This window comes from Sus scrofa, chromosome 2 (assembly GCF_054392235.1).
Source record: "Sus scrofa isolate SSC_HxYL_T2T_F1_AM1 chromosome 2, Sscrofa_HxYL_maternal_Yorkshire_Landrace_v2.0, whole genome shotgun sequence".
NCBI lineage: Eukaryota > Metazoa > Chordata > Mammalia > Artiodactyla > Suidae > Sus > Sus scrofa.
In genome coordinates, this window is record NC_139384.1 from 120,017,255 (window position 1) to 120,031,291 (window position 14,037).

At 33.4% G+C, this 14,037-nt stretch overlaps 1 protein-coding gene and 1 pseudogene across 2 annotated transcripts in view; one reads left to right on the forward strand and one right to left on the reverse strand.

Moving 5' to 3' along the window:
* The window catches only part of LOC146405663 (dematin-like), a 121,610-nt pseudogene extending 107,831 nt beyond the window's left edge, over positions 1 to 13,779 (reverse strand).
* Positions 1 to 14,037, forward strand: part of MACIR (macrophage immunometabolism regulator) — a 790,687-nt gene that overhangs the window by 768,993 nt on the left and 7,657 nt on the right. The window lies entirely within an intron of this gene.

The window sequence follows — 14,037 nt, forward strand, 5'->3', positions numbered from 1 at the left end:
TTACCATTTGCAATTAATATGGGAACTAATTTGGATTTAGATTCCAAACTGAACTCACTTGTCTGCCTATGCTGGAAAGCATGTTTTATACCTGCCAGTACCAATATTGTTTTAGTAACCCAGGAAAGAGCGGTGCCTTGACTGACATTAGAATAATCTGTGTCGACCATAAGCATTAATCTTATTTAGAAAGTCAAGCTGAAGTTTGTCAAAGAAGAAAGATCTAGGGGAAAAAAGAAATTAACTTCAAGGTTCTACATAGTACCAAAAGCACCAAGTTCAAGTTTCATCTTCTAATTTCTCCTATGGGAGAGGTAGCAGATTAGGCCAATTGTAATGAAGGTCTTGTCCTTTATTCTTCCTCATGTTATTCCTCATTCTTTGGAGGAAACATAATGATACCTGAGCTCTTAATAAGAAAATCAGATCTACTTGTGATGCCCGTATGTTGAAATGGGGAAAACATTTCTCTAAATTCTTAGCAACATTACCTCCAACTTGGTAGTTATTTCAGGTCACTTTTAATTGAATTTATTTCAATTTACTTAATACATAAATATCTTTGAGGAGGTATTGACCTAGACTATTTATTAAATTTAAACCATTTATCTCAGCTTCAGAGGGAACCTCTTAGCATTGGTAGTCCTTTTTTCTCTTTTCTAAAGGCCTTTGAGTACAGTCATGAGTTTCAGGACTTCTTAGGAGGGTAGTGGCTGGTTGGAAATTCAGCTATGGTGCTTGAAACCTAAATGAAAATTGTCTGTTATTCAGAAGATTTTATTTTCAAAAATTTTACCAACTGTATGATACTTGTATCCATGTAAATAGACAATATATAGTTGGCATTTATATGTGTGTAAATTCACCTTATCAACACACACGTGTGTGTATATATGCATGTCACTTGTGATTTACACATTTTTTAAATGTGCAAAAAAAGCATAAGTGATGGTATATAGCAGCAGTCAAATCAGGACAACATTTCTGGTACCTAATTTTTAGTAAGTTGTTAATTATCCAGCCTTTCAGTTTTAACACACCCAAATGAAAAGATTAGGATCAATATTTGAGTGTTTTATCAGTTTTAGTTCAGGGAAAGAGAAGGGTGACTGCTAAACACTCTCCTTACAAGGCTTAAATTTTTTTTTTTTTTTTGTCTTTTTGCTATTTCTTTGGGCCACTCCCGTGGCATATGGAGGTTCCCAGGCTAGGGGTCGAATCGGAGCTGTAGCCACCAGCCTAAGCCAGAGCCACAGCAACGCGGGATCCGAGCCGCGTCTGCAACCTACACCACAGCTCACGGCAACACCGGATCATTAACCCACTGAGCAAGTGCAGGGACCGAACCTGCAACCTCATGGTTCCTAGTCGGATTCGTTAACCACTGCGCCACGACGGGAACTCCACAAGGCTTAAATATTTTGAATGCTGGTCTCATATTGCATCTATTTAACCAAACTTGTTGCAACTTAATCCTAATAAAGAAAACATAGAGAAAACAAAGCATTGACATGAGTGAAGCTGGATCTTACATATATGAGTATTCATTATAGTAATTTATGTACTTTACCCATATTTGAAAATATCGATAATAAAACATTAAAAAAGTAAGACATTAACATGGTTAATAAATATTGATTGACACCAGAGTAAAAGTAAGTAGGAACTCAAACATGCCATCTGATTCTACTGATTTAAAAATATACCCCAAATATATGCTGCAAACATAAACATTTCCTCAATGCACAGCCTTCTTACCACTTGCTTGGACCCAGAAACTTACTCCAGCCAACCAGAGCTGAATTTCATCTCCCAGTAAACACCGTGGAATAGCATTAAGGGAGACTAGCAACTGTCAAGAATTTTGCTCTTTCAAAGGGTATTTACTTTTGCCTTGTCAATGTCATCATGGGAATAGTGTTTCTCAGAGTTTTATATAATATGATTCTCTGTGTGTATGCAAGTGACTTTTCAGTGGTAGACATTCACCATCAGAATTCTATTAAATAGTGCTATTCTGGCTCTGAAAGATGTTGGATGAATTAACATGGGAATCATTTATGTAGACAATATTCATTATTCTTATTTAGAAAGTCATATTTTCTGATGGCCATGAAAGGTTTTTATTTTGTTTCTGAATTCTCAGTTGGCAACTAAATCAAAAACCCATTTCCAATAACTGCCAGTACATAGCTCACATATTCCTATGCTTCATTTTCTTCAGCTATCCTATAAAGTGTAAATGTGATAAAGTTGCAGAATAATCTTCTTTTGCAAAGGGCATCAGTAGACACCTAGTTTGTATTTCCTTATCACTCTTTCTCACTAAGTACAGCATTGTCTTTATCTTCTAATCTATAGGTATAAACTCTTTCATTATAATCTGAGGGAATTGTGCTGGTAAACATGATGAGTTGGAAAATTCTTTAAAATCTGAAGTCTGGTAAATAATTCCAGCAACAGGCACATACTTTGTAATAAATTTGTAAATACTTTCTGGAGCATATTACCTTCTGCTTTCAGCTGTAAGCTTGTGAATTGTAAAGTTTTAAAATAGAAAAAGGAATGTATTAGAAGAAATCTGGCAATCCTAAAGGTAATTTCTGATCTGCATATAGTACCCTCTGTAGAAAGACACTAATGCCAAATTGCCTGTTGTGGCAGGTTGTACATTTTTTTTCCCTTGGGGTCCCTTTCAAATCAGTACTGTCTTTTCTTTGTCCAATTGATTAAAATGTAGAATGTAATTGAAATGGTATTATGTTTTGAAAATATGAACTAATTAAGTTCAGTATTTCTTGAAGAGCACATTAGTAAATGGATTCATAAGCTTAATTACTGTTTTCATTTAAGATTTTTCAACATACAGTGACTCTCACCAAGATGCAAACGGTAGTTTTTCATACTTAATGAAGGATAGTGACATTCATTTTGCTATCTCTCTATCAGCTTATTGATTCTCCCTGATATAGTGTTATGGTTTATAAATGTTTCAGAATTTTAGAAAAAACATGGTAATCTAAAAAATACACATTTTAAATTAATTAAAAATTAATTTTGAGTTAAAGGTAAAATGCCTATAACATTCCTAAGCAAAATATTAGCATTTGATTATATTGAAAAAGATTATTAGATTATTTGAAAAAATTGTTATTAATTTGGGGAAATATTTTCTTATAAATTATAAATGTTGAAACATACTTCAGGGGAAAATATAAGAAACAACTTGATGAAAAATAGAATTATTATTTCCATATCATTTTCCTATGAATATATATCTAAAAACAGTAGCTTTGAAACAAGTGGAACCAAAATCTGAAAGTTTCACATAAAAGCATTGTATAAGTCAAAGTAATAGATATGTAATTTTCTTAAATTGGAGTAATATTCAGCATTCCTTTTAGAGTTTTCAGTTTTGGTAGATATATAGATGTGTTAAGTCTTGAAATGTTTTCATTGTATATTTTTTCCAGACACCACTAGAGGCCACACAACTCCAAAAATAAATGAATGATTACCTGATCTGCTAATCATAGCATCAAAGAAAATAGAAAGTTAAGTGGAAAGATTACCACTGTCTTCACGCCATGATTTTATCTTCAGAAATTTTCCTTCAAAGGGTTTCTATGGCCCTTGTGAAGCCATTGACACTTGTGCACTTTTTATTTCCTCTAACTGCAGCATATTATAATGTTGCACACCCCTTACACACACACATACACACAGAGAGAATATATGTGTCCACAGCACACAGAATCTTGAAAGAAATATACTTTTGAACCTTCTGAATTATCTATTAGAAAATTGAATAGAGAAAAAATTGTATTATAGAATGCTGAATATTTACTTGCTTTGTTTTTATATTATATTAATTTTTATATTAGGATAAGTAGAGCCTTTAAATCACAAACTACATTTATAACAAAAACATGATCATTCTGTGTCAAACATTATGATCTGCCATAAACATATTTTTATAATAGTTAGGTAAAGACCCATGGAGACAAACTACCCTCTTTCTCCAAGAGCACACTTCCTTCCAGGTGATCTGAGAATAGCGTGGGGATAATGTTTCATTGCCAGTAAACAGACTAGTCTTCTGGATCTCTTCTTACATCCTAAGTAAAATTAGATGTAGCATTTTCAGCTTGGTTTCTAAATGTTTTGTCTGCCAGCCGGCAGCTTGTCACCTTGAGCAGACTTAACCAATTAGTTCAGTTCTTTGGTTCCTGGCTAGACTTGAATCATAGGGAGCTTTCATGGCATCTCAGCAGAAGTTTAAACTGTGAACTTTACGGTGAATAAGTAGTGTCTAGGCTCTGGGAATTTACTCTGTGAAAAACCAGTAGCACCTGGGCTGATTTTTATAAACGACATGATAAAGTTACCAAGCTTTTCTCTAAGAGCCTTTTATTCTGGACATTTCTAACAGTTTTTCCGAAGAATAAACATAATTTTCTGTAGTTAAGAGAGGCTAAATGACATCATGATAGCAAACTAATATCTAAGACAAAGGGTCTTCAGATTTTTCAACTATAGCCATTCATATTGACAGTTACTAAACAGCATTACTTAAAAATGAATAGATCAGATTCCCTTAGGGCTTCTCTCATGTCCAGTACAATGTGAAGACTGCTCATGGGGTATAAAGACTTGTAAGGCCCAGTTCTTCCTCCCAAGAAAATAACAATACAGATATAAACCTAAAATATGTAATTAATAATAACCTAATTACATGCTGTTTGCTGAGATACATCTGAAATAGTTAAAATAAAAAGCTCATCAGATTGTATCCCTGAGGATGCAGGTTCGATCCTTGGCCTCTCTCAGTGGATTAAAGATCTGGCATTGCCTGGAGCTGTGGTGTAGATCACAGATGCTGCTCAGATCTGGGGTTGCTGTGACTGTGGTGTAGGCTGGCAGCTGCAGCTCTGATTTTACCCTTAACTCAGGAACTTCCATATGCTGTGAGTGTAGCCCTAAAAAATAATAATAATAAAAATAAATAAAAATCTACTCAGAGATAAAGAGTTACCACAAGAAAAATTGGAAAGCAGAGTGGTGATAATATTCTTGAAGAAAAATTCAAAGCAGAAAAGTGTTAAACAAACATACAAAAATTTTTACTTTGTATCAGTAAAACTGACTACAATATTTGGTAAAGCTCAACAAATATTAACATTTTCCTCTAAACAAGATAGGTTTGTGACACATAAAGATGTTAGGGACAAAATGAAATATGAACAAAGAATACTGACATTCTTTGAAACAACATTAGCAATGTTTGAAAATTAAATGAATTAAAAATGAGGACACATATTCATTATTTGAGTAATATATGTAATTTTGGGATATGTAAATTTATATATATTTTGTGGATATATGCCTTCTCATAATATATTTAAACGTTGTTTTATATTCATATATAGCATAAAACTATATATCATGTATTACAAATACCTGTAGAGATACATTTTAAAGGAAAAAATCTGCATGTCATCAAAAATGGCATAGATAAAATATCAGTAAATTCCAAAATTTAAATATAATATGTTTGTTTTAAACACGTTAAAAATAACTGTAGGGGTTCCCTTGTGGACGGCAGATTCCAGCATTGTCACTGCAGCAGCCTGTGTTGCTGCTGTGGCTTTGGTTTGATCCCTGGCCCGGGAACTTTTACTTGCTGTAGGTGTAGCCAAAGAAAACCCCTGTGAACTAATAAAAACTTTAAACAAGGATATCCTTTAGCAAGCAAAAAATTATCATGGGGAGTAACTCTTACATGAAGACATAATTGAAGAGATATTTAAATAATGTTCATGTATAGGAGCAGTTGATATTTTAAATGTATCAATGCTACCTACATCTAGATTCAGCGTTGCTCAAATAAGCTTCTTAAGTGAATAAATTGGTTCTAAAACTTATATAAAAGTACAAAGGACCAAAAATAGTCAAGCCTTACCAGTAAAAGAAAATTAAAAAGGGAAGCAGATTGAAAGCTGAGTATAAAATGAAAATATTAGGACTTTGTGTGGGTGGTTCAGGGATAAATAATTGCAAATAAAAGAGAGTAGAGGATTGTTAAAAAAAAGACCCTTAAGAGAAATTTTGCTTTATGACAGATGAGGCATGGCAGGTTTTTGAGCAAAGGAGTGACTGTTACATAAGTGAGCTTGGAAAATATAGATTTCCTGAACAAAAAACAATGATATGTAAAAAGCTGTCAAATTTGATTGTATACAAATTAAGAACTTTAGCTTGTGAAAATGTTTCAGAGAAAGCAAAAACATAGAACACAAACTGACATTAGATATTTGTAATATATGTGGACAATAAAATATTAATTTTCAAATATATGAGAACTCTTACAGAAGACTCAATAAACAAGAGAATTGAAAAATTATTCAGTCACAAATAGATGTTTTGCAAGAACAGCAATATAAATGACTGAAAAAGGTGTGAAGATGTGCTGAACTTCATTAGTAATCACAAAAATACAAATCAAGATAGCTATGAGACACTGTATTAGACTCATTCATTAGGCAGAAGTTAATGACTATACTGAGTTTTACAGATGATGTGGATCAGTGGGTTCAGTTATGCTGGCAGGAGCATAACATGGATAATAAGTATAGAAAACAATTTGGCATTGTCTTGTAAAAGTGAATTTTTGTTTCCCCTATAATCAACAGTTCAAATCCTAATTGTTTATCCAAGAGAAACTCTTTCAAAAGTGCATCAGAAAACATGTACATTAAGGTTCAAAAATCGTGTTTTGTAATGGGCAAAAACTGAAACATTATAAATCCTATAAATAAGATAAATAGGAAATTTTATTAAATCACAAAATGGAATATTTTGCATCAGTAAAAATTAATTATAGCTGTAGCAATAACATAGGTGATCTCATTATGATAGTATTGAATGGAAACCACATGCAATATGATGACTTTTATGTGAAGTTCAAAAAAAGGAAATGTGAACTAATATCTTCAATACACAAGAAGGCTTTCCGGTAATAGTGAATGTGAAGACAAGTAACATAGGAAACATTACTAGAAAATAAAAATTAAAAATATTTAGACTCCCACTTCTCAGCATATGTCCAAACAAAACTTTCATTCAAAAAAATACATGCACCCACACCCCTATGTTCATTGTAGCACGATTCACAATAGCTAAGACATAGAAACAACCTAAATGTCCATCAACGGATGGATGGATTAAGAAGATGTGGTACATATACACAGTGGAATACTACTCAGCCATAAAAAAGAAAGAAATAATGCCATTTGCAGCAACATGGTTGGAAATAGAGACTCTAATAGTAAGTGAAGTAACTCAGAAAGAGAAAGACAAATACCATGTATAGCTTATATCTAGAATCTAATATATGGCACAAATGAACCTATCTACAGAAAAGAAACAAACTCAAGGACATGGAGATCAGACATGTGGTTGCCAAGGGGGAAGGGGATGGAATTGTGTTGGACTGGGAGTTTGGGATTAGTAGATGCAAACTATTGCCTTTGGAGTAGATAAACAATGATTTCTAACTATGCAGCACAGGGAACCATAATCACTTGTGATGGAACATGATGGAGGATAATGTGAGAAATTAAATATATATATATATATATATATATACACATATAAAACTGTGTCACTTTGCTGTACAGCAAAAATTGACAGAACATTGCCAATGAACTATAATAATTTTTTTTAAATTCAGTAAACAATACTTCTGAAAAAAATTTAAATAAATAAATAAAATGACCAAAAAATTTAAAGGCTAAGTTGAGCAAAAGGTATAATTAGATAAACATTATTTTCACTTTTGATGAAAGGGTAAAAATGAAGACAGTATCCCTGAAAAGCAATTTATTAATATCTAAAGAAATTGTAAAACCGTTGTCATTCTTTGAAGTGGTAATTCTTAGAATCGGTGCCTAGAAATAATCAGTGATACAAAGTTTTATGGATAAAATATGTCATAATATATAGACAGTAGTAAAAATTAGAAATAAAGGGAATAAAAGCTATTATAAATTCAGTAAATTACAGGATATACATAAAATGGATATTAGGCAATAATTAAAATTATGTTTTAAACTTTTTAGAATAATCATTTAATTATTTTATGCAAACATAGCTAAAAATATTTTAAGAATCAAGCACCAGAATCAAGAAAAACAGCAAAAATATTTCTCTATCCAGAAATCACACATTAGGAAAATATCATTTGTCTGTATTTTTCTCTATATATGTGTATATACATTTATTTACATAAATGAGTATTGGTTATATATTTTATACATGTATATTATACATATAGAGATTCCTTGAGTTTTTTAACTTTCAGGAATATTTCTGTATTGCCATTACATATAAACAACAAAACATGGCTGTTTATAGTATTCTATGTCACAATGTAGTCCTCTCAGATCTATAGATAATTTGTTTCCTGGTGTCTGAAATTTGTTTTGGAAAAATCTGGAACCAGTATGATTACATCCACCCTTAACTCTCATTGGTGACTTATTTTCTTAAAGAATTCTAAAGAATTTTTGTTTTTCAAGTTCAATGATGTGATTACAATGTATGTCACTGTTTCTTATTCTATGCTAGGTTTTTAAAAATACAGTGTTCTATTTTATTTTCTTTTTAATCTTTATTATGTTTAATTATAGTTTTCTATTTTAATATTTTTATTATTGACTTATTTATTTCAATGTTTGTTTCATTTGTTGGATTATCTGCTTATTTCCCAGTGGAATCCTCATTTACATCAACACTATGATTTTTAGGCATGGCTAGTCTATTCTACAATATTTTAAATTTATTTTATATTTCTATAAGATTTATTTTGGTCTTTCTGACTATAATATTCCTGAAATTTCTTGATCATGAGGCATTCTCAAAAATTGTTGTGAACTTTTTTTCTTTACTTTTCTTGCATTGGTTTCCCTTTTAGACTGGGTGCTTTGACATTTTAAAAAATATGCTACACATTTCTTTTATCTGTTTCTATGGTATGCTTGCTTACTTGCCATGCATTTCCTTGTCATCTTGCTTGGCCAAAATCTTTATTTTTCATTATATCATATGAATTAATTCTCTTTGGCTCCATGAATACTCTATCAGAAACCTATCTTCCTTCTCCTCTCCAAATATATTCGTAACTTGAAATATAACACTTTGGTCCATTTTGGAGAAAGAGCTTTTTTGGAACTATATGTAGCTTTTCCTGGGTATCCTGGACATTTTTTACATTTTTTAGCTTACATGAAATGGTGTGAAGCAGGGTACCCACTACTTAGCTACCAGGGATATCTTAGTCCCTTGGCAGCAGATGTGGGTGCCTCAAACCATTCCTTCCTGTTCATTATGCAGCACTTGAAAAAGGTGAGGGGCCTTTAGTCTTAGGGTTTGAACCTGTTGTTTTCTAGATGGCCTATTCATCACATTTATCTGTCTTTCAATTGGTGGGTTCTGGTGAGAGTTTTGGAGAGTTTCTTGATTTATGTTCTTTCCTGAAATGACTTCTAGGTGTTTTAACTGCAGCAGAATTCTTTCCTTTGTCAAGATTTTTCAAAGATTATGGTATGAAATTTTACATGTAACTTGGTTTGCTTGTAGCTGTTGAGATTTCTGTTTGGTTAGTTCTGTCTTTTCCATTTTATCTAGTACTGAGAGATCTATATTTTGGAATCCTGCTTTGTTACTTAGAATTCTTTTTCTGAAATGATACATTTCTGGGGAAAAGACAGACAACCATCTAAATGGTAAAATCCCCATTTTCTAAAGCAAATAAATGCTTAGAAAATAATTGTAAATTAATTATTACTATTTTTTTCTTTTTAGGGTCACACCTACAGTATGTGGAAGTTCCCAGGCTAGAGGCCGAATCGAGCTGCAGTCGCCTGCCTGCACCACAGCCACAGCAATGTGGGATCTGATCTGCGTCTACGACCTACACCACAGCTCATGGTAATGCCGGATCCTTAATCCACTGAGCTGGGCCAGGGATCAAACCTGCGTCCTCACTGATACTAGTTGGGTTCGTTACCACTGCACCATGATGGGAACTCAATTAATGTGTAAATTAATGGGCTTTAATGGTTATATTAGTTTTAAAATTTTCTCTATTTTTTATATGTCTTTTTTAGAATAGTTGCTGCTTTGCACAACAAAAAACCTGCATTGTTTTTGAAACACACAAAAAACCCTCAATCATATAAGGATTAAAAAAAATAGTTATTTGCATTTGCCATATTGTTTTAAGTTTGCATGTAAAATATGACTGATTTGTTTATGCAGTTTATTAATATATGATATAAAGAAAGTTTAAACACAAGAGTATGCTGATGTGGGAAATTTTGAGGGACAGAGGAAAGTTTAACCTCAAAGTTTTATAAAATCAAAATTTATTCTTTATCTAGCACTCATTCCATAGGAAACCAATTCTAATTAATCCCCTTATTTCCTGAATCTCCATACTTGAGGATACTGCTGGCTAGTTTTCTTTAGCAACTGTGATGACCAGACTGCTGGTTTCCAACGATGAGGCCCATTTCTAATCAGTTTTGGAACTGGCAGAATATTCCTACCATTTTGGTTTCTCAGTCTCCAAAAAGTAAAACAAAGGTATGAGTAATATCTCTTTTCATCTTCTTAAATGAATTACTATATATGCCTGAATAATCCCAAATAACTGTAGGCTCTGAGAGACAAGAGCAATTTTCCACATTTGGTTTCCATCACTGAAAAAAGTTCAAAATAGGACACTTTAAGAATCTCCCCAGAAAGTTAGAGGGTTAAAATTTCAGTATTCCAAAGTGAAATACTGGTTTAACATAAAAAATATACTAATAGTAAAGGTTGGCGTCATTACTGCTTAAAAATCTTATAGTTTGTCATAACCTGTTGGTTTATAGAATAACTACAGTAAGAAATATGGGACTTTTTTGAGTATATTGTTCCATTGTGAGCTATATTATATGTAACCTATCACCCTTTGCATTAGGAGCTGAGAGGTGTATATCTTGACTTAATTGGAAACATCTTTTTCACTTAGAAAAGATGATTCAAAAAGCCTGGCTAGGGAGAGCACATTCACAATTCAAGATACAAAATAGAGTAGTGCAGTCACAGAAACAATAAGGAACTAAACCAACTGCAGGCAAATCTCTTCAATTCATAACAAAATGAGAGTTAGGTCTGGACTATTTCATTTTGGATTGCTTTTTGCAACCTCATAATCTCTTTAATGGCAGTAATTTGTTAATAAAACAGTGGTAATGAAACAGAAGTATCTGTTTACAGCAGTCCCCTTATATTTCTTGTGCTTATGCTTGCTTTCATTATTTATAGAGCAAGGTACACAATTTGCTCTGGCATACATCAGTAATAGAAAACCACTTACAGGAGGATAGGGAAGGACATCATCAGTAGAGTATAATGTCTGTATCTGGAATCATTATTGCCCCCTTTGGAGTGTTTTTTCAACCTTGAAGGCAATAGATCTTGAAGCAAGCTAAAAGCTACAATAAAAACATATTTTATCTTTAGTCCTTTAAACAATATCTCTTTGATCTAAATGGGCTCTCTGCATCAGCAATTACCTCTTAAGTTTTTCTCATTTCTTGTCTTGGGAACCTACATTCTAGTCTGAACCAATAGTAATTCTAGAAACAAAATTCTCTTTCAAAGATATATGAATTATTTTTTCTCTTAAATCTATAGAAGTTTATTTTTCTTCTGTTTCACCATACTTACTGATAACACAGTAGGGTTGTTTCTTTCATCTGCATGAAATATTGAGGATTTGTGATGAAAATATCAAGAAAACAATTACATTTCCCCAAACCCAAAATAATAATAAAAATTCAATTTATTGAAAAATTAATGTAATTTTTGATAATCTGTGAATAAAAAAAGCTATATTTTTTGTTTTGAAAAATATTTTGTGGTAAGGTTTAATGAATGAATTTTAAATATAATATTTTTAAAGACATTCTTTTTTTTTTTTTTTTTTTTTTTTTTTTGTCTTTTGTCTTTTTTGTTGTTGTTGCTATTTCTTGGGCCGCTCCCGCGGCATATGGAGGTTCTCAGGCTAGGGGTCGAATCGGAGCTGTAGCCACCGGCCTACGCCAGAGCCACAGCAACGCGGGATCCAAGCCGCGTCTGCAACCTACACCACAGCTCACGGCAACGCCGGATCGTTAACCCACTGAGCAAGGGCAGGGACCGAACCCACAACCTCATGGTTCCTAGTCAGATTCGTTAACCACTGCGCCACGACGGGAACTCCGAAATTCATTATTTAAAATATATTTTGCATTTCATAGATTTTCACAATATGATAACACAGAACACTGTATGAGAGGAAAGAATATCTAAAATGCAATTCTTTACATCTAGTGTAAGCAAAAATCCCTTTATAATACAATTTGTGTTGCAATATCCTGTTATTTAAAAATCTGAATTCTTTGAAAGTTAGTTGATAATTAAAATAGAGAGGTGTAAAAGCTTTATCCAGTATATCAGAATACGTTCTATTAATTAATAATGGAGTGGCAAGAGAAGTCTTCTGATTTAAACTGGTTAAAGTGTTTTTTTTTAAGATCATTTTTTTTTTATTATTTTTGAAGTCGCATTTATGAACTAAAAATCATATAGGAGTTTTAAATTTCAGTATGATTTGCAAATTTTTTCTGTGTTTTAGGACAAATCTAACATTCCAGTCTGTATATTGTTATTTCGCCATATATCAGCCATGATGCAGTTGCCAACTATACCCCACTGTGTTGCTGGTGACATTACATAACCCTATCCAGGCAGTTTCCTCATGTGTAGAATAGGAATAATGATAATTCCTACCCTAAATGGATTTTTATGGCTAAAAGAGATTGTGCATTAGAGCACAGAATCTGAAATAAACATTTATCTTATCAACATAAGCTTATCAATAGGAAATTTCAAGGAAATAGTGAACTCATCATTTACAGTGGTGTTTGTTGAGTTGTATTGCTGGATTGAAACTCAGATTAAGGGAAGGGGGATTTTATGTGCCTATGAGAATTATTTGCCTAGGACTAATTTTATAAGATTTTGAAACAAACTATGAAATAAACTATGAAAACTATGAAGTTAGGGTAGTTAGGAAAAGTTACTCTGTTCATAAGCATTGCATCTTATGTCGTTTCCAGATTCAGCACTTATGATGTCATAGATAGGCAGAGACATAGAACTATATCCATGGGAAGAGAAGGAAAGGGACATTTGTCTATGGAAGAAAACTGGAATGTTCTTATGAATCTTCTGCAGAATCTGTCAAATACATGTGAGGGGTTTTACCTCTTCATATCATCTCCTGTTGCTGAGAGCTAGGAGCAAGATCAGCTAAATAATTTTCCAGGCTCAATGCAAAATGAAAATATAGGACCCCTTTATTCAACTAGCAGGAGACAAGTGCTAGTAAAGGTATTTAAAATTCCTTTCTTTCTGTGGTCCTTCTCCCTCTTTCTCAACCTGGAATATGTATATTTAAAATTTACTATTTAATGGTCTGCTCTTTGGGAGTGGGCTATCTGGAGGGCCATTGCAGACATTCAGAGGCCCCTGGGGGCTCTGTCTCTGAGACTGCTTGTGCTTGCATGGCCCATCAGCTGCTGAGCCCCACCTCCAATCAGGCACCAGGCCAACATGCTGAAGCTCATAAAGAACAAGGAAGTCAAGCAGGTTCAAACCAAAGTGAACTGACAACCCCAAGGGCATTGTGACCTCTGCCCTAGGAGGCATCAGCTGGGTAGATGGGGTAGATGAGAGGTATGCTCCTATGTGTCTCCAGCGTAATATGCCTGACTCTCACTGCCCATCTGGAGAGGAATAATCATCACTGGGTCTTATCAGGAATGAGCTTCACCTTCTGGGAACTCATGACCAGTCCCTGACTGGTGATGGAGGGCAGAAGCAGCTGCTGGGTAGGGGAGGGGAAAGCAAGGCCGAGAATTGGTCCAGAGGAGGCAGAGGGAG